Below are 21966 nucleotides of genomic sequence, written 5' to 3' on the forward strand. Positions count from 1 at the left end.
CTTACATGTGCAAAGAGAGCTACCTGTAATGAAAAAAACATGTAAAAGAACACCTGTGTCAGATGGCCATGTGAGCCTAGGGAGTTAATCTTTCTGCTCCAGACACTACAAGGCCCCTGGAGATACACAGAACATGATGGAACTTGGATGTCTTGCAGGATAGCTGCTGCACTGCTATTGGTCACACTATTCATGATTATTCAAGAGCAATAGGCAGTTAAAGAGGTGTTCTGTTTAGACTGAGAGTCAATAAGGCTGAAACTGTGTGTTTCTTGCTCAGATCTGCTTGGATCTCAACATTACAACTTTGAGAATTCATCTACACAGCCATAGTTCCAGGGCACGTGTTTATGCCTAGCAGTTTGGGCCCGAATGAGTTTCAATTGCCACTTCATGCAGACATAGAAAAAGTGATGTATGTACACCTATATATTAGTACGTGTGTTTTAGTATGTGGCTGAGGGTTTTGAGAGGAAGAATTATAGGTAAATAGATAGCTAGCTAGCTAGATATCATGCACATTATAGACAATAAATGGATGGATGGATGGATGGATAGATGGATAGATAGATTGATATAGAGGTAGATTGATATATAACTTACAAATTATCAATATCCTGGGCTTACTGGTGAGTTGTATGTTCTTTATATACTTAAGTTCTCTTAAAATTTTTCTAAAGTGAACATTATTAATTTTATATAATAAATTAGAAATCAAAAACTTTTTTTAATGTTCCAAAACTGGAGAATTTTAGAGTGATGAACAGGTTGAGGATGAAGCTATTTCTGAGAATGACATAAGGGGAAGATAAATGCAACAGAATGTCAAGGAACTGAGCGATAAGCTCAGCTTTTTTTATCAGATTACATGAACATTGTACTCACTTGGATGGTGGTAGAAACTAGGGTTTGAAAGAGGAAAATCTGTGAAAAGTGTGCTAACTTGTAGATGAATATGCAGAAGTAGCTGGGAGGCTAAGCAAATATAGAGTGCTGCCCAGCTTCAGAGGAAAAACGATTTGCACACATATAGAAGAGGAAAGATACCAATAGCTGGGAAACTTAGGAAAACTGAACACTGCTTCCTGCATACTTAGGAGGTAACAGAATGAGGACTGTCTACTAAAAAGCTACAGATGTACATTATCCTTGCTAGAGATGAATGAAGTGAAGTGATGTCAAAAGTAACACAGGTTTTGTAAACAATGCCACAGTCATTCCAGAAGGCACAATGGAAAGCCTGAAAAGAGAGCAGTGGTGTAGTGACAAGGTGGCACAAGAAGCACAGAGAAATTTCGAGACAAGAATATAGAAAAAAATTGACCAAAGTCGTTTTCACCTGGAAGATGACCACGAATGGAAGGACTTGAAAGAAAAAGGAACAGTTCGATAGTCAACAAGGACCTAATATATAGCACAGGGAACTCTACTCAATACTCTGTAATAAGCTATATGGGAAAAGAATCTGAAAAGGAATGTATATATATATATATATATATATATATATATATATATATATATATATATATATATATATATATATATATATATATATATATATATATAACTGAATCACTTTGCTGTGTACCTAAAACTAACACAACATTGTAAATCAACTGTACTCCAATATAAAATAAAAATTAAATTAAAAAAAGATAAAGGTACAGCTCTAGGAGAACATACTTGGAAGAATAAGTAGAATGCAGAATGGGAGATGAGAGCTTCATGTACAAATATTGTCTTGAACTATCTTCATAGATCACAGAGACTTGCAGAAGCAATCTCAGATGTCTCCAGTATGCAGTTCTCTAATGAATCACTGCCAGGGTTGCTTGACTTACCAGAGTTGTTAGGTGCAAACCTTAGCACGTGTCTTACTATATAGAGGAAAGGTATTTATCAGGAACAACCCTGTGAATGGGGTCAGGATGAATAGAATGAAACATGACCCACAGAACCCAAGGAGTTATCTGAAGTCTCTACACTGTTATTTCTTGTTCCTAGGAAAGAAGCTGGGTGGCAAGGAGTTAGAACATTTATAGTAGAAAAGCTGATTCGGAGAAATACTGATCTGCAGGTGAGCACTGTCTACGTGTGCAGACAAGTGGTAATGATATCACTGACCCAGATACCTGGAAAAATACATCACACGTTTACCTGTCAAAATTTTGTAAGGGGTCCCCAAACAGTCCTGTTCATGCTTTTGAGTTCCTTGATTAATAATTCTCTATTCATTTTAGTAAACACCCCTTCATTAAAGTGAGGACAAGGAGGGGCAAATCTTCACCAGAGTTAAATCATGAAGCTACACTATTTAAAAGTCTTGTCCAGGGCTTCCCTGGTGGCGCGGTGGTTGAGAGTCCGCCTGCCGATGCAGGGGACACGGGTTCGTGCCCCGGTCCGGGAAGATTCCACATGCCGCGGAGCGGCTGGGCCCGTGAGCCATGGCCGCTGAGCCTGCGCGTCCGGAGCCTGTGCTCCGCAACGGGAGAGGCCACAGCAGTGAGGGGCCCACGTACCGCAAAAGAAAAATAAATAAATAAATAAATAAAAATAAAAGTCTTGTCCAGGCAGAGTAACAGACAGATAAATGAGATCGATTAGATAGTACAGAAATGGACCATAATATATCTATAAATTTAGTGTATAATAAGGTTAAATTTTCATACCAGTTTATGGTCCTCAATAAATGGTATTAATTAGTAGGTTTACTAATTAATAAGTCTAGCTAATTAACTATATAGAAAAGAAAAACATCGACTTAGAATTCCTGTCTGATATACTAATTCCACATTAATTAAAGATTAATATATAAAATATAAATAAACAGATTTTTCACCCATCAAATTAGCACAGATTTTTTAAATGATACTGCTTAATATTGCCAAGGATATCACTGCTGAAGGAAGGGGAAATTAGTCCAATATTTTGGATACGTTGCATACATTCTAATCATTTTCTTGGGTCTTATTCCAAAGTGTAAAATTTTTCTTATGCTGAGGGGATGATGATTCTTGGGCTTTAACATACATGGCCAAATAGCCATCTTGAAAGTGTTTTTCCTTATTATCATATTAACTCATGTTGAGTATAGAAGAACAGAAAGTACCAACAAGCAAAAAAAGAAAAAAAGGCTTTTAAAGGGTCTAATTTCTCCACATCAAAGACAAGTTCTCACCAGGGTATATTCATTTAGAAAATTTTCAACACATCTATATGTGCGTTACTTTTTCCAAAATGAGACTGTGATATTAAGTGCTATAGCTTTCTTTTACATTTGAAAATGTATCGTGAAAATCTCTTAAATGAATAGGTACAGTTCTGAAGCATCTGTATCGCTGCTCAGTGCTCCATTGGATGGATGCAGAACAATTAAACTAATGCACTTCTGTTGGGATTGCTTCCAACATTTCATTGTCACAGCGTTACAGAAAATACTCATGCAGAAGCATGTGAGCACTCTCACCATTTGGGGATAGACACACAATTTTATTAGAACACCTTTTGGTATTGTAACCAATTTTACTGATACTGGCAAATTGGAATGCAGTCTTGGATAGCTGGGCTGTTTGCTGGGAGAGTGTATGCATATATAAATATACATGTGTGTAAGTGTGTGTGTGTGTGTGTGTGTGTGTGTGTAAACACAACACCAGCGTAAATTAGTGATTTATAAATTAGTTCCACTCTTGCCAAAATAGGCAACACCTTTCACTGGAAACAAAAATATACCTGTTGTTGGCAGATCTCACGCTATTGAGTGTCGTGTGCTCACAGAGTCCCTATCAACTGAGAATTAATAGTCATAGTCATCTGAAAATTTGAAATCAACTAATTCTTAGCATGGTGACATTTTCCTGAAAGCACGATTTATTTTACTTACATTTAAAAACCTTAAATACACCTTCTAAGAAGATGTGGGGTTTGGAAAATTCTGAAATAAATCTGAAAAGTGGGAGCTACAAAAAAAATCTCATTGAATTTTTCAGAACTTTGGCTTTTCTTACTTAAGTATAAATAAATTAGTAGGTGAATGTGTTTCTCTGTTCTAATTATTAATAGAAAATGACACCCCATTGATTTTCATATATTTTAACCAATTTCATTCATTCACTCCATAAGTGATTACTCATTACTTTCTTTATATTCTCACATTCCCTCTCTCTCCCTCTCCCTCTCATACACACACACACACACACACACACACACACACACACACACACAGCAGACACTAAAGAAACTACCTTCAAGAGGCTCACATAAGCTCCTAATCTGAGCATTTTTGAAAAAAAATAGAGCAAGGGAAGAAAGCAACTCATTTGCACCATGATGACACTCTGAGATCATATGACAGGTACTAACATGAATCTGCATACGTCATACAGCAGTCCTTTGCCAAAGATCACAAAGCAAGTAACAAAATAAGCACGAGAATTTGGTTCGCCCATGCCCACTGCTCAAGTAGAGAACGTTTTTCTTCTCTGAGAATTTATCATCAAGAACCAGCGACCTGAATATCATAAAATCAATGATTAAATAACACACTATGTATGGGAGAAGGTGCAGGAGAGAGGCAATATTTTCATTGGTCATGTTTTATTGATTCTTTCTGTCCAGGCAAGAAAACTTCTTATAAGAATAAACTAGTCTTAGGAACAAAATTGGGTCATTTGTAGAGAAGAGACATGAATGGACCTAGAGACTGTCATACAGGGTGAAGTAAGTCAGAAACAGCAAAACAAATATCATATATTAACACATACATGTGGAATCTGAAAAAGCTGGTATAGACGATCTTATTTACAAACAGAAATACAGACACAGATGTAGAGAACAAATATATGGATACAAAGGGGGAAAGGGGGGGTTGGGATGAATTGGGAGATTGGGATTGACATATATACACTATTGATACTATGTATAAAATAGATAACTAATGAGGACCTACTGTATAGCACAGGGAAACTCAGTGCTCTGTGGTGACCTAAATGAAAAGGAAATCCAAAAAAGACGGGATAAATGTATATGTATAGCTGATTCACTTTGCTGTACAGTATAAACTAACCCAATATTGTAAAGCAACTATACCCCAATTTAAAAAAATGAATAAACAAGACTTAGAGAGGAAGAAGCAGGCTGAAGACATAAAGGGAACAGTTGTAATGATTGTTCATGACTTGGGTACAAGATTGAAGGCTGAAAGAGTTACCAGTGAGGAAATGAGGAGAGGACATTTAGAATTTAGAACTAATGAAAGGCAGAAGGGACAGGAAGGCCGGGGATGCTATGTGACATAAAGTGAGCTGATAATGTGCGTGGCGAGAGGATAATTTGGAGGAGAGGGAGAAGACAGAACCAAGCAAAGGAAAGACTGAGCTGTGAAAATCAAGCTTGCTTTGCACAATACACCATTATTAACCCCAACAGAAATGCTGCTGAATGTATCAGGGATTTGAGTTACAGAATAACTAGTTCGGTGAGCCTTCTAGCCAAACCTACTTATTTGCCTGATAAGAAAGCTGGAGTCAACAAGGCTAAGTTATCTTTTTTAAAAGTCCCAGGAGGAAATAAAGTCAGTTCTCTCTCTCAGTCAAATAAATTTCTTTTTTTTTTTTTTGCTGCAAACCTTGGCTCCAATTATAGTATTTCTTATGAGTTCATTTAGGCAGAAATGGACCAGGGCCAGGGCAAGAGATTTATTCGCATGGACTGAGAGAATGTGCATTCCCTCCCCCAGCCCCCTACACACACAGTGAGAAAAAATACAGGATTTGAGGGCCTTGTGTTTGGAGATAAGGGTCATGTAAAAAACACACTAGACCCTTTAGAAGTTCATCTTACAAAACAAGTTTTTCCAAAGCCATCTGTTCCCACCATTTCTGGATGGGAAAGAGGGACATGTTTGCACACCAGAGGGTGTGGTTTGTACCAGATGACAAAGTGAGTCATGATTACTGTCTGCTTCTCTTTATCACATCTCATTAATGCTTGATCCCAGCGTAAATGGTGTAGCACTCAGGTCTTCTCCAAAAGCCCTACGTGCATATTAACCATGGTTCTATGCTCTTACTGTCACTCTAGCTTCGTTTCGGCCTGTCAGTGTTTACTTCAGGGAAACTTCAGATGGCATTTTGAGCAAACATGATCTTGTAGACCAGAATGAGGCACTCAGGAGATATCAGGTAAGTAATGTGAGCTCAAGCTACCCAGAAACCTGAGTTTCATTCCATTCCAGCCTAATAAACTGGGGTGTCACCCCTGAGTTCTGTCTAGCACATCACTTTTAAAAATTTGATTGGAGTAGAGTTGATTTACGATGTTGTGTTAGTTTCAAGTGTCTAGCAAAGTGATTCAGTTATACATACACATATATCTATTCTTTTTCAGATTCTTTTCCCATATAGGTTATTACAGAGTATTGAATAGAGGTCCCTGTGCTCTACAGTAGGTCCTTGCTGTTTTCTATTTTATATGTAGTAGTGTGAGCATGTTCATCCCAACCTCCTAATTTATCCTTCCCCCACAACTTTCCCCTTTGGTTACCGTAAGTTTATTTTCTAAGTCTGTGAATCTGTTTCTGTTTTGTAAATAAGTTCATTTTTATCATTTTTTTACATTCCACATATAAGTGATATCATATGATAATTGTCTTTCCCTGTCTGACTTACTTCACTTAGTAGGATAATCTCTAGGTCCATCCATGTTTCTGCAAATGGCATTATTTCATTCTTTTTTACCGTCTAGCCCATTCGTGAAACGAAGATCTTTACTGGTCCAGAAAGGACATTGGATGTCTTGGAGCAAAAGCTTTTATTCAGTTGCACAGAATCTTTTTTTGGCAAAATTAGAAAGGTAGCAATGCACCTAAAAGCATAAATTCAGCAACGGTCTAAAACAACAAGTTAGAAACAGAGAGCTTTTCTAGTTGTTTTTTCAATACTCTCTGTGATACACTGGAATTTTTTAGATATTAAGAATTGTTTCTACCAAAAAAGGGGGTAGGGGTGGTCCAGTTGTACCGGTTGGGTTGCTGCTTTATCCTCTGAGTCCCTTTTGCTAACCCAGAGCTTTGTACTTCCAGAAAAGAGTTCTGGATACAAGTTGTACAACTGATATAACTCCTCCTCCAGCCTAACCAAACGGTGGCCTAGCCTACCGTCCTGTGTCTTTGATTTGGGATAATGTATGTGCGAGCGTGCATGTGTGTATTTGTACCGAGAGATATCCCAACACCTGTCTTAGACCCACCGCAAGACTTGAGCTCTGCTCTAGACCTAAGTCAGTATGAAGAATCTTGCCATCCAGGAAGAATTTTCACAAATAACAACTACTTCCTTACCTTCCCGCCAAAATCTGAAAACTAACCTTTGCTTAAATTCCCTACTATTTTGTTCTGAATACCTGATTCACTGGCCACCTGAATTCTTTACCAAATCGTATTCTGTCCCCTTTACCCATCTCTAGAGTCCCTCTTGCAGCCAAGTCACTTTCGTGAGCATCCTTTTTTTCCAAAAGTCCCCGCAAAGAGACCATGTTCTGTACCTAAATCTGTAAAGATAACACTGTTTAAATTCACCATGGAATAGAAGACCCTACATAACTTATCTTCCCATAGGTGTTCAGCCTTACTTCCTATAATTCCCAAAGCAGATCCCTTCTCTTCAGGCTAGTCCAGCAGTCCTTTTCTCATGTATATGTGGAATCTTAAAAAAAGAAAAAGTCAAACGCAGAGTAGCAGAGAGTAGAATGATAGCAACCAGAGAATGGGGGTGTAAGAGAAAAGGGGAGATACTGATCAAAGGGGACAAACTGTCAGTTATAAAATGAATACATTCTGGAGCCCTCATGTTATACATGGTGACCAGAGTTAATAATGATGCATTGTACACTTTAGACTTGCCAAGATAGTAGATCTCTCTCTCTCTCACACACACAAAATGATAACTATGGGAGGTGATGGATATGTTAATTAGTATGATTGTGATAATCATTTCACGAAAAAAACTGCATGTTCTCTAGAACATGAAGTTGATAAACACAGGAAAAGAATTATATCCCATCTGGAATCATTAAAGTTGGTCTGAAAGAGAGGATGGCAAATAGCCAAGGAATGTGGAGGACATCCTCTCATGACCAAAGCGGGAAGTGGCTGGACGCCTTCAAACGTCCAGCTCAACTAAACAGAAGAGAGTAGATGAATGACAGCTTTATGGGTCACATCCATCTCAGTGGGGAGGAAAGAGTTTTGAATATTTTTCTTCTTGAAGACAGGCTTTGAAGAGGGAGGAAAAGACCATCAGAACAGAGTATTGAAATGGGAGGGAATGACTGGAACAGAATATCGTTAATGAAGACAAAATATTACAGAAAGGAGAGGCTGGAAATACTAAACATAAAAACAGCAACTTTGCAGTTTTAGAGCAGGATTTACTTCCTTTGACAGTCTAGACCTGTGATTTTTATGTCTTCTTTGGTTCATAAAACCCTTAGATAATTTGAGGAAATCTTTGGACTTGGCCGATAAATGCAAAAAAAAAAAAAATTAACAAAATTCTGCATAGATTTTCATGAGAAGTACTGAGCCTGTGAAGTCCATTTATTGATTTGTTTTCAAAACCAGTGTTCTAGAACGTACACTCATTCCTGATATCAAAGGTAAGCTATAATAATGTTGGCAAGGAAGTTGTTCCCACTCTGTTGTAACTGCCAACATCACCCCCTCAAACTAAAGAGTGAGGTTTCACCTCTAAGAAGCCTCTTACATCTATTTTCTTTGTCAGGAAGACCCCACTAGGGAGGTGGTCCCGGAACATTTCACCCATTTCCTAGAACACTACCTCCCTAAATTGCATTTATTGGTCATCTTCAAAGCCTGAGAAATTCACTACGGATGGTGAGGAAGTGGCGAAAGTGAAGTAGACCTGGACTTGAAGATCTGGGTTCTGGCCTCAGAACAACTGTGTGACTTTAGGCCACTCACATAACCTCTCGACAGCTCAATCCTCTCACCTGTGAAATACCAGTCAGATAAGATGATTTTTAATTTTCCTTTCTGCAGTGTGGATGCGTCCAGGAGAAGGTGAGACCTGGATTTGGAGGGTTTGGTAGGATTAATGAACAGGGGAGGAAGTCTATTCTGTATTTTTGGTGAACCTTTATTAAGTCTCCAAAGTGTGTTAACAACTGGCTTTAACATTTTCTATAGAGAAACAGACATATGAAGTTGAATTTATTTAACAGGTTTGGGTGTGTTGTTTTGGGACAGGAATACCTCCCATTTACAATACTGCATTAGAGCATCTATTGAAAATAGATGAGTCACCAAGATGTTTTCTTCATCCTATTATATTTGTAGGGCCATATTTTGAGATACGACACATCAATCCATAGACATTTCTGTTTTGTAGGGATATTTCTAGTGTGTCACACTGGAGAATCCTGGCCCCTGCTTTCCCTTACTTTTCTGAATTTAACTCTTTATGTTTCCATAAAACAATAGAAACATATACCGGTGACTCTTAAGGTAATTAAAAAAAAACTTGTTAAGGTTGCACTACTTCTTTGAAAATTTCATATATATATAAGATTTATATATAATATATGCAAATTATGTTAATATATTTTATATATAAATATAAAATTATATTAAAATATACCGCTTTTCTGAATAGATACAAAGATGAAGCAGAACTTCTTTCCTGGCATTGAGGAGCTTACAATCTGTCATAAATTGAAATCTTTCCTAAACTGCTCCATATTGTCCAATATAGCTTTAAATGATCTGTAATGTAATAATGCCTTCCTTTTATTTAGCTATTTATCATTTTACAAAGTGCTGTTATTAACTTGTCTTCATTTAATTTGACTTACACTTATGAATAAGTGTTTGGCAGTAAATTCTGAACTTTGTTTTATCTATGTAGGCTAAAAGAAAAAATAAAAGTCAAAGAAAAGGAAAAAAAAAAGTCAAAGAAAAGGTATTTGTGGGGTTTTTATTTTTTCCTTTCTTTTCCTTTTTTTCCCTTATTTCTTCCCTGGTAAATATTCCATACATCATGTGTGAGTCTAAGAAATCAAATATCAAACTATCAATTTAAAAACTTCCCAAGATTTAAGTCATGTCTTCATATTCTAAGGTTTCTTAGAATATGTTTCTAACTTTACACACTGCTGGTATAAGCGGTAGCCCACACCACCACATTCATTTACAGCAAATGACTCATTTGAAAATAATTCCTATTGCCACAAAGAATGGAGACTATTCCATTTACCCACTAAGTATTCTATGAGGGTATATATAACATGTCGGCAACGAAAACAAAAAACTGGATTTTGTTGACCTGCCCACAATTTTAGGCATGGTGCTTAGAACCAACACCAGCCAAACTAATAAAAAGGCAGTGTGAGACCAACCAAAAGTCAGATAAGAACAGTGGCTTGATTCTGAGACAATCCAGTTCCAAAATAAAATGGAAAGTACTGGAATTTTGTAATTTTTTTTAAACAGGTAACTGTGAAACTTAAAGAGGACACTTATACAGTCGGAAGTTAGTTTCCCTAAGGTTTATGTTTTCATGATTCTTGGCTCTGACTGCTTTTATAAACTGTCTAAATTTTGCTCACTGGCTCTTTAAGAACTGCCTCCAATTGGACTTCAGATGGTTCCATAGAGCTCTGTTGGTCTTGAGAATTGTTGAATCCATGTTTCTCTTTATTAACTCATTATCATTATTACAGGCAATAATCATGTAGTACAATTGCTCAAGTTTCATAAGTGAGCTAATCTCACGATATTTCTAGGAGGACACCCAGAATGAACATTAAGCTAAATATGTAGGGCTTGCCAATCACAAAGAAAAAGATGGGATATAAAAAACACAGAGTGCAGACCTACTAGAGAGTGGACTTGAGGACACGGGGAGGGGGAAGGGTAAGCTGGGGCAAAGTGAGAGAGTGGCATGGACATATATACACTACCAAATGTAAAACCGATAGCTAGTGGGAAGCAGCCACATAGCACAGGGAGATCAGCTCGGTGCTCTGTGACCACCTAGAGGGGTGGGATAGGGAGGGTGGGAGGGACGGAGACACAAGAGGGAAGAGATATGGGGATATATGTATACGCATAACTGATTCACTTTGTTATAAAGCAGAAACTAACACACCGTTGTAAAGCAATTACACTCCAATAAAGATGTTAAAATAAATAAATAATATAAAAATAAAAAACACAAAGTGTTAACATGGGTAGAAATGTATGCATTTCTTGTGTTAATGTCCTTGTTTCTTACTGAAGATGCCACAGTAATGTCTGAGCCTAGGAAAAAGTACACAAATAAGTAAAGGTTGCTCTTTGCAACCCTTCTACTCTGTTGTCAGCAATTGTTCCACTAGCCATTCCACATTTGGGGTAGCTTTTTGCATTATACCTCAAGAACTTTGTGAATGCCTTTGTAAATTTAGTGAATGTTTACCGATTACCTATCTTACAAGAGCAAGTTCTAGGGGCCACAGCTAAAACAGAGATGAATGGAATACAATTTCTGCTATCACTTAACATTTCAACCTAAGATATAAAATAAGACAAATTTTAAAATACACTAAAGGCAGAATGCATTTGTTACTGTAAAAGACATTCATGCTACAATATGTATTTGATTTGGTTAGTTCCTGGACAATAGTCGCATGTCCAATTACTATAAATCCATTCCTTTCTTCCAATAAATACAATGCCATCAAATCAGATTATCCTTAGTAACCAATTTCACACTCATAATATTTACATGTTATTCACAAAAATAAATGATAAAGAGAAAAAATGTGTGTGTGTATTTAGGAGGTTTCTTTCACTGCATGGGCTAGACTGATTACATGATTTTAAATATGAATCTAATACGTTTAGACATTTAGACTAAACGTGATTGAGTCGGTGGTTGAGTGAGATTGAAACACCAATATTATACAGTTGATAATGTCATTAATAGAAATAAGAAGACTGGAGAAAATGTGCTTGAGGGATATACAACGAATTCAATTTTAAATATGAGCTTGGTGGGGGTAACCATCAAACAATCGGAAATACAAGAATAAAACTCAAAAGACTGGCATTGACCAAATTTGAGAGTTATGTACATATTAGAATTTGTGAGAATGGTTAATAATCTTAAGGGAGAAATTCTAAAATGAAAAGATGGCTGTGGAATGGATTTGGTGTAAAACTACTTGGAAGACAAGAAAGAAAAGGGAGTCAGTGAAAGAGTGGGAGATGTAAGACAAAAATGAGGAGAGCCGTTGTCACAGAGACCAAAGAAGATGCTAGTGCCACAAAGATGGGAAGGACACCTGAAAAGTCACAGGAAATAGGGTGTGAGAAATAACGAGACGGTAAATATTGAAAGGTGGATGAGGAAAGACTACTCACTTAAGACTTGGGATCCAGGAAAGAGGGAGATGTCATGGTAATGTAAGGTAGAACCAGGGTGAAGGAGAGTTTATATGGAGGTGGTGAGACCTGAACATGTCTGAAGGCAACAAGTCAATGAGTAGGGAGTGAGGGAAGAGGCTGAGCAGATAATGACTTAGGCTTCATACGAGCAGGAGAAGATGGGCTTCAGTCAAGCTAATCTTTAGGACCTAGAGATTTTGGGCAGGAGCAAAGAGAGGTAGGAAAGATGACAATCCAGGAAAATACATCCAGATAAAATGCAAAAACATTAAAGGGACCTCCCATTGGATGGACCCAATCATTCTTGATAACAGAGCCAAGGCCATCTACTCACAGGAGCTGAAATGAGGCAGAAGTAGAGATTTGAGGCACGTGAAAAAAGTATGAAACCACCATTTTAGATAATGCAACAGAGAGGCCACAAAAGTTAAAGAATTATAGGACGGCAGTGAGGTACAGACTGACATTGAATATGTCAATAGGATCAGCATATTTGCAATACTTCCCACATTGATCTTTGGTAGTAAAAAACAAAAAAAGCAAGCAACGTGAATTTTCCTAGGTTCAGCTTTGGTTAAGGTTGAGTAGCAAAAGTTTACAGTATACTTTCTCATACGTTAATCTAATTTTTGCTCTAATAAAAATCATAGGACGTCATATCATTTCCATTTTACACACTGAGGTTGACAAATGTCACATAAGTGTTATGAGCCAGAATTTTAATGGGATCTCCAATAGGCACGCTGCCAATGGCCAAGAGGGATTCAGATAGTACAGAAGGAAAGGAGGTAAGCTTAGGTCGCAATAACAGAATCTGGGGAGTAGGGGACTGGGAAGTCCACTCATGTTAATCTTTGAGGAAGAGAAATCTATGTGAAAACACTTGGATATAGGTTTCCAATACATTGGTGGAAAACGTTTCGCCTCAACTCTGCTACCTAGTCAATGTTTCATTCTTGTCCAGCACTGACTTCCAACTGATCTCTGAAAGTATGTTAAATTACTAATATAATCTAATAAAAATAAATAATAAATGGTTATTAAAAAAATATTTGCATGTTTCTAGCAGGGAGACCCTACTTCCTTCCTCATCACGCTGAATCCTGCCACTCTATTCCTACCTATCTCTTTGGTCTTCAATTGTGAAGCTTATGGGCATATTCCCAGGGGTCTTTGACTACATTCAGCCCAACTACTTTGAATTATAGCAGTTTCTCAATGTGGAAGAAAATTTGGATGAGGATTGCACCCCCATCCACATCCCTACTTTCACTCTCCACGTGTCATCACTTTCACCTCCAAGAGGGAATGAATAAAAGATCGCTGGACAGCCTCTTCCAAAGAATTTGTCAATTCATGTCTACACTACTAGAGTTAAGAGCTTTATTCAATGTTTGATCTTAGAGGCACAAACTGTGAAATTCTATTTTTATTAAAGACCAGTGATTATTACTGTGACAGGTATTGCCACTTGAAGATTTTGAGCTATAGCATTTAAAGACATGATAAAGTCTGCACCTCTTTGTTGCTCTAAAGATCTGAGCCAATCGGGTGTTTTCTTGTGCCTGTGTGTGTGTAATGTCTAACTACAACATTTCCTGAAAGCTGAAGGAGTTAAAGATGATTAAGCTCCACAGGTAGAGTAGAAAAACCAAGGAAACGCACTTCTGATTATATTACCTGTATATTTCATAGGGGCAGTAGAGACAGTTTCTAGACCAGTGGTTCTCAACCCTGGCTGTACATTAGGATCACCTGGAGAGCTATTAAGATGCACCAATGCCCAGACATCACCAAAGCCAATTAAATCAGATACTCCAGGGGTGAGGCCCAGACTTTGGTGTTTGTTAAAAGCTCCCCAGGTGATTGTAACGCTCAGCCAGGCTTAAGAACCATTAATCTCAGCCTTTTGGTCCATAAATCTGCTTGGTTAAAATATCTGGGTAAAGAGGTTGGATGGTTGTCTTAGCTCATTACTTCCCTTTGTAAAAATTCCCTTCTCCATGAATAAATTGTTCTCATTTCCCTATTTTATTATTGTGACTCCTTTCCTAAGTATTGCTGAAGAGTTTTATAAAAGGAAGTGACTAAGTTTTGATGTATCTTGAAATAAAGTAAAAGTCTATTCTTTAAGTTTGTCTAAGAAACACATCCACTGGAAATTGAAAATCAAAATTTTAAAATGTCAGATTTAAAGTAGACAAAGAACAAACTGTTGAAGACTTGTTAAGACCTGAGACCATAAAACTCCTAGAAGAAAACATAGGCAGTAAGCTCCCTGACATAGGTCTTGGCAATGAATTTTTTTAGATTTCACACCAAAACAAAGACAACAAAAGCAAAAATAAACAAGTGAGACCACATCAAACAAAAAAAGCATCAACACAACAAAGGAAACCATTAAAAAAAAAAAAGAAAAAGCAACCTACTGAATGGAAGAAATCATTTGCAAATCATAAGTTTATAAAGCGTTAATATTCAAAACATGTAAAAATTTATGCAACTCAATAGTAAAACAATCTTATTAAAAGATGGGCAGAGGATCTGAATAGGCATCTTCCCAAGGAAGACATACAGAGGGCCAACCAGTGCATGAAAATGCTCAACATCACTAATCACTAGGGAAATGCAAATCAGAATCACAATGATATATCAGAACCACAGTGATATGTATCATATATCAATGATAGGCATTTCACAGCTGTTAGACTGGCCATAGCAAAAAGACAAGAAAAATACAGGTGTTGGTGAGGATGTGGACAAAAGGAAATCTTTGTGCACTGTTGGAAGGAATGTAAATTGTTGCAGCCACTATGGAAACCAGTATGGAGGGGTCCTCAAAAAAAAAAAAAGAACTACCATATGATCCAGCAATTCCTGGGTATTTATCCAAAGGAAAAGAAACCACTAACTAAGATATCTGTACCTCCATGTTCATTGCAGCATTATTTACAATAGTCAAGACATGGAAACAGCCTAAGTGTCCATCCAAGGGTGACTAGATAAAGAAAATGTGATACACACACAATGGAATATTATTCAGCATTAAAAAAAGAAGGAAGCCTTGACATTTGCTACAACTTGTATGGTGGTTCTTGTGGCATTATGCTAAGTGAAATAAGTCAGACAGAGAAAGACAAAAACCATATGATCTCACTTACATATAAACATGTATCAAGAAAAGCCAAACTCATAGGTAGAGAGAACAGATTGTTGGTTGCCAGAGGCTGGGATCAGGGGTGGGTGAAATGAGTGAAGGGGATCAAAAGGTATAAACTTTCAGTTAAAAAATAAATAATACCCAGCATGGCGACTATAATACTGTATTGTATATCTGAAAATTGCTAAGAGAGTAGATCTTAAAATTTCTCATCACAAGAAAAAAAATTGTAACAGTGTGTGGTGACAGACGGTAACTAAACTTATTGTGATGATCACTTCCCAAGATACACATATAATGAATCATTTTGTTGTGTCTGAAACTACTATTATGCTATATGTCAATTATATTACAATAAAAGAAAAAAATAATAAGCTGTCTTACAAGAAAAGTTTACTAGCACATTGAGGAGAAAGATTTAGGAAGATTCAAGTATTGCTTTCTCTAACACTATCCAATCAACAACATATGTCTACAACATCAAGAGCTAATACCACAGTTTAGTCTACTAGACAAGTATTTATTTGGCACCTTTTGTGTATATTCCAAAGTCGACTTAGTCACTTTGAGAAAAAAATCTCAGGTAATCATAAAAGACATGGCTAAAGCTATTTCAGATTTATTTAGAGCCTTAAAGAGAATGAAGGGAAACAAAACTCAGTAGAGTCTTAAAAACCATTTTCTCGTGTTCAAACCTAATCTATTTCACCTTGATTTCTGCTTTAAACGGTTTGTTTTCTTTGAAACCACTAAACCCACAAAACAGAGGATTGCCTATAAAAAAGAAGACGAGTTAGGAAGTACAGGTAGTGACCAAGTGCCATCTCTGCCCCCATCTTTGAACTCTCACTGCAAATATATGGTTAGGTAAAAACCATGGAGCTTGACATGCTTTTAATCCACTATGCTCCAGTAAGCTCACAGTATACTTGAAAGAGATTGTTGTATCTCTCAAGATCCTGTACTTACCAAGACACATTCCCTGACCATACCCAGCCCACACTGATTTCCTGCTCTAATGAACACCTATTGTATAATACTTACGGCCTCTAACACTCATTTGGCTGTTAGTGTAATTCTTCTTTTTTTAACATCAATGATCTTTCCATTGGAAATAGGAAATTAAACCTATTAAACCTATGAATAGGAAATTAAGCCATTTGTCAGGCACTTTGGCGAACATTTTCTAAACTCCTGTTTGTCATATATCGTCAATACTTAATTTAACAAAGTGTCTTCTTTGATTATTCCAATCCTTAAAGTTTAATTTACCATAGGCCTCCCTCATTGAGTTGATTAACCTACCCATCACCCCACATATTTACCTTATTATTATTAATTTTTGGTGAGAACATTTAAATTCTACCGTTTGAGCAAATTTCAATTATACTATACAATCAACTGTAGTCACCAGGTTATACATTAGACCCTCAGACCTTATTCATCTTATAACTGAAAGTTTGTAGCCTTCTCCTAACCTCTCCCTATTTCCCCCACCTTCAAGCCCTGACAACCACTTTTCTACTTTCTATTGCAATGAGTTTCACTTTTGGGGGGTTTAGATTCCACATGTAAGGGATGCCGTGTAGTATTTGTCTTTCTCAGTCTGGCTTATTTCACTAAGCATAATGTCCTCCAGCTTCTTCCATGTTGTCACAAATGACAAGATTTCCTTCCTTTTTTTTTTTTTTTTTTTTTTTTTGCGGTACGCGGGCCTCTCACTGCTGTGGCCTCTCCCGTTGCGGAGCACAGGCTCCGGACACGCAGGCTCAGCCGCCATGGCTCACGGGCCCAGCCACTCCGCGGCATGTGGGATCTTCCCGGACCGGGGCACGAACCCGTGTCCCCTGCACCGGCAGGCGGACTCTCAACCACTGTGCCACCAGGGAAGCCCCCTAGATTTCCTTCCTTTTTAAGGCTGAATAATATTCCATTGGAGATATATATAATACATATATATATTAAATTATATATATAATTTTCTTTTTCCATTTATCCATTGATAATCACTTAGCCTACATCCACAACTTGGCTATTATGGATAACACAGCAATGAACATGGGAGTACAGCTATCTCTTCAAGATAATTATTTCATTTGCTTTGGATATATTCCCAGAAGTGAGATTGCTGGATAATATGGTAGTTTATTTTTAATTTTTTGAAGAACCTCCATACTGTCTTCCACAGTGGCTGTACCAGTTTACATTCCCACCAACAGTGCGCAAGGTTTCCATTTTTTTCATACCCTTGCTAGTACTTATCTCTTGGCTTTTTGGTAATATCCATCTCAGCGGGTGTGAAGTGATATCTCACTGTGGTTTTGATTTTCATTTCCTTGATGATTGGTGACATTGAACACTTTTTCATGCACCCATTGGCCATTTATGTCTTCTCTTGAAAAATGTCTATTCAGGTCATCTGCCCATTTTTTTGGTCATTGGTGATTAACCCTCTTTAATCATATGATCGTTTCTCCTGGCAACCAGCACCCCCGTCCTGAGAGGCTTTCCAAAAGTCACTTTATTAACATAATAAAGGTTGAAATGGGCCTGTTATGAATAAGAAAAGATGCAAATTTCACATTTATAGCTCCAAAACCATTTTCAGGAACTAGGGACAAAAAAGGAATGTAACTAAAGATGCTCCTTTTGCTCTTATTATTTAGGAAATTACAAGGGTTTTAGGAGGTCTGGCCGGGAGTCAAGGACCAGGATCAAGATATATATTTCTTCTCATTGTAATAGGGAAGAACAAATCTGACTCCATATTGGGTCTGTTTCTTTTACTTTAACTTTTGTATTCTATGCCTTTTGTTAACCACAAGTTAATCACTGAAGGAATGTTGCCCATAGCATAAAGTATACATAATAATCCATCACTGACCATTCTTCCTCCCAAACCTAAATGTTAAGCTAAGACACCTTTCTTCAAGCCCACAGGAAACATCCTGACCAGGCCCACCTGTGAAGGCTGGAGGAAAGAAGAAATGAACACGTTCCCACAAAAGTCTGTCAGGAACCAGGAAATATTTGCTACAACTTATCCTCTTTTTACTTTACCTTCTCATCACCCCCTCTTTGTTCTATAAAAGAAACTAGCACCCAAATCTAGGCAGGATGGTTTTGGGGGACACTCATCCACCATCTTCTCAGTTTACTAAGTCGCTATCTTATTCCTTGCCCCAGCAACTCACAACATTATAACACAGTACCACTGTAAGATAGAGAGATACTGTTAGTTTTTCTCAACTCAGTTTTAACAGAAGTTGAAAAGAATTTTGTCATCGTGAAGCCATAAACTTATATCAGCCATCTAGCGTCTCGTCATGACAGGCGTCTCCAGTTGCCGGCATCAAACCTGACCTCCCACAAAGGTTATAATTTGATGAGTGTTTGTTGTCATTCATTCACTTTTTTTAGGTAGTACCATTCTTGATGATTTCAGTATAAAATGTCTCTTAGTGATCCTCTTTATTAGAGCTTCACTTCACAACCCCCCCCATTTCTCTATTTCTCTCTCTCTCCCCCTTACTCCCTCCTAAGCTTGTGCGAGTGCATGCACACACACGTTCCTGACCCCTTTCCTCCAAAACATAAAACAACTCAGAAATTTGTAGCTAATGAGAAATAGCCATTAACAGAGATTTTTTTACCCTACACCTAAAGTTAGAATGTTAAAAATAGCACTGTCTTGAGATTACAACAAGATAGACCTGAAACTAGAAAAAATTCTCCTAATGTGATAAAACGGACTTCTTGCTTTCTTTCTGTAAAGCCATGTTAGTAAATGACTGCACAAAATTTGCTGACATAAATAGTAACATGCACTAACAATTAGTCTTCCTTTTGTTAATGTCAGTGATTTCGTCTATAAATAAATTTCGATCCTGTCCATTTCTGAAGGAAACCATTAATATCAGAATACTATTTGACACACAGCCGCCATCGTAGAGAACATACCTTCCAGGTACTCCAGAAATTCTAACATTTAGGGTATACTTCTTAGCATGCTTTTTGTCACCCAGAAGTTGCATTAAAATGTTTTTTCAGACCATGTGTCTTTTTATGGCTTATTACATGGGATCATTGTGTAGGGGAGGATTACCTGCACATGAAAGGACAGCTATTCAAAGAAAGGATTTGAGCTGAGACATTAACAAATAGCCCTCAAGGAAACACATACATTGTGAAACGGAAGAAATGTTTGTAAATATTTAATCTTTGTTCATCAAGTTATCTGATAAAATATTACATCTTGAAATTAGGCCAGGCCTTTATGAGGGGGGAAGAAGCTCAAATAAGGAAAACTGTAGGATGAAAAATATAATCTCTACTGAAGTGTGGAGGAGGCAGAATATATCAGATTGGGTAAGAAAGGGAATGAGAAAACAAGCTTGAGAAGTTGTCCTGAATTCAGAAGAAAAGTGCTTGCACAGAAAAAATATAAAGAGGAACAAAGAACTCATCTGATAGAATACGAATATAATAGAAAATTGCAATGACTGAAACAAAAAATAGGCACAGATATCTACTGCAGAAGTATTTATAATAGTTACAAATGGAAGCATAAACATTCCTTACTAAAATATTAATTAAAATATAGAATAGGGAGATAATGGAATACTACAAAAATATTTAAATGCCATTATAAAAGATAAGTAATGTATAACATGGTATAACATGCACATTGTATTGTTAAATTTAAAAGAAAATTATAAAACAGTATTGTGTAATTCAGATTTTATTAAAAATATGTGATATATTCCAAGAAAAAACAGTAATACTACAAAATACTAATAGTGGGTCATGACAGATGGATGGAAATATGAGAAAATTTTTTCTTTTTTATCTTTGTTTATTGCTTCCAAATTATCTAGTATAAGTCTGTACTCTGTTTTTAATTAAAACCACATGGGTTTTTCTTTTTTTAAAGAGTTGAATTTTGAGAGTGAAACAAATAAATGCCAAATTACTCTCTGAAGTCTTGAATGGGAAAGTCAAGTCCCCTTACTTCTGTCTGGTCCTCTCAGGATATTTAGGTGAGTTATAATACAAGCAATTGGAAAATACCACCTCAGTTATTGTCAGGGTATTAAGTTAGCGATGTATGTAATTGTCTTACGGACATGATCAACTCTGAAGGCAGAATGAGTTAGGATGCTTGGCCCTAACACAGTGTGTTACTGAACAATCCTGGAAATGTGTAGCTTTTTATTTTCCAACTGAGTAATGGAATACTACAAAGCAAACATCTGTGTGCTGTGGGAAAGGAGCACACAATCATGGTAAGTGTAAAGAAATATAGACTAAATGACCACAATTACAGGCTCTGCTCATTCCCTCAGTCCCTTGATCCGAATCACATTCATCTAAAACTTTCAAATCCTTGAAAAACTTAGCAACAGATTTATCCTGTGATTATTTAAACCCATCTTCTCACGTTCCATTAACTTGACAAACATATGTTCCTTTGAATTTTTGGCTCCAGGACAAACAAACTTAACTGTGCTATAACTTCTCCACAATTCTGGGAATGTTTATTGTGCTTTTAATAAGAAGCTCTAGGAAAAACATTGATTGTCTTCTTTTCAAATTTTAGTCCCAAATCAGAGCCATTCAATTAGAATTATTTTTAGCCAGAATTACCATTTAACATCTTTAAAAATTGTGCTTGAACATTTAAAATTAGGGACTGTTGAAAACAACTGGAAAAGAAACTCACATGTTATCCAAAGATAATATGAAAATAAAAAAATAAGTGACTGGAACGAATACTAACTTTTTTCATATATTAAAAAATACCTTACTGTTACAAACAGTTAGATATTCAACTGTGTAATACTTACTCTATATCTACTTCTGTTGGGTGTACTAAAAAGTAAATACATATTTGAGTGTGGTATGAAAGGCACTATTTTATGCTATGAAAGATTACAAAGAAGAAACCTCCAAATTTCTATCCTTAGGGACTTTCAACATAACTGAGATAACAAGATACAAACATAGCTTTAAAGTTCACTGACAGTGCAGACAGCTTATGTTAAGGGCCAGAAGAATGAAATGGGCCTTCAATGATACAGAAATTCTGGGAAAGAACACTTTGGTCTTGGGAGGTCAAGAAAGGCTTTTCGGTTTGGGTCCAATGTAAACTAGGTGTTAGATTATAAGTAGGACTCAGATATATGGAAAAACGTTTGGTTGCCCTTTCTGAAGAGTGGGAAATCCTGAACAAAGGTATTTTCCCTAGGAATGAGGAAACTGTGTAGTCTGGGTGAAACAGAGGGTTCTTAGAGAAAACTAGGTGAAAATGAGGCTTGAAGGATTGATTATAGCCAGATCATGAAAGTTATTGGAAATATAA

At 36.8% G+C, this 21966-nt stretch overlaps 1 pseudogene; it reads left to right on the plus strand.

Moving 5' to 3' along the window:
* Nucleotides 1-5102: 5102 nt before the first annotated feature.
* The window catches only part of LOC136124991 (large ribosomal subunit protein uL24 pseudogene), a 67449-nt pseudogene continuing 50585 nt past the window's right edge, over nt 5103-21966 (plus strand).

This window comes from Phocoena phocoena, chromosome 6 (genome assembly GCF_963924675.1).
Source record: "Phocoena phocoena chromosome 6, mPhoPho1.1, whole genome shotgun sequence".
Classification (NCBI taxonomy): domain Eukaryota; kingdom Metazoa; phylum Chordata; class Mammalia; order Artiodactyla; family Phocoenidae; genus Phocoena; species Phocoena phocoena.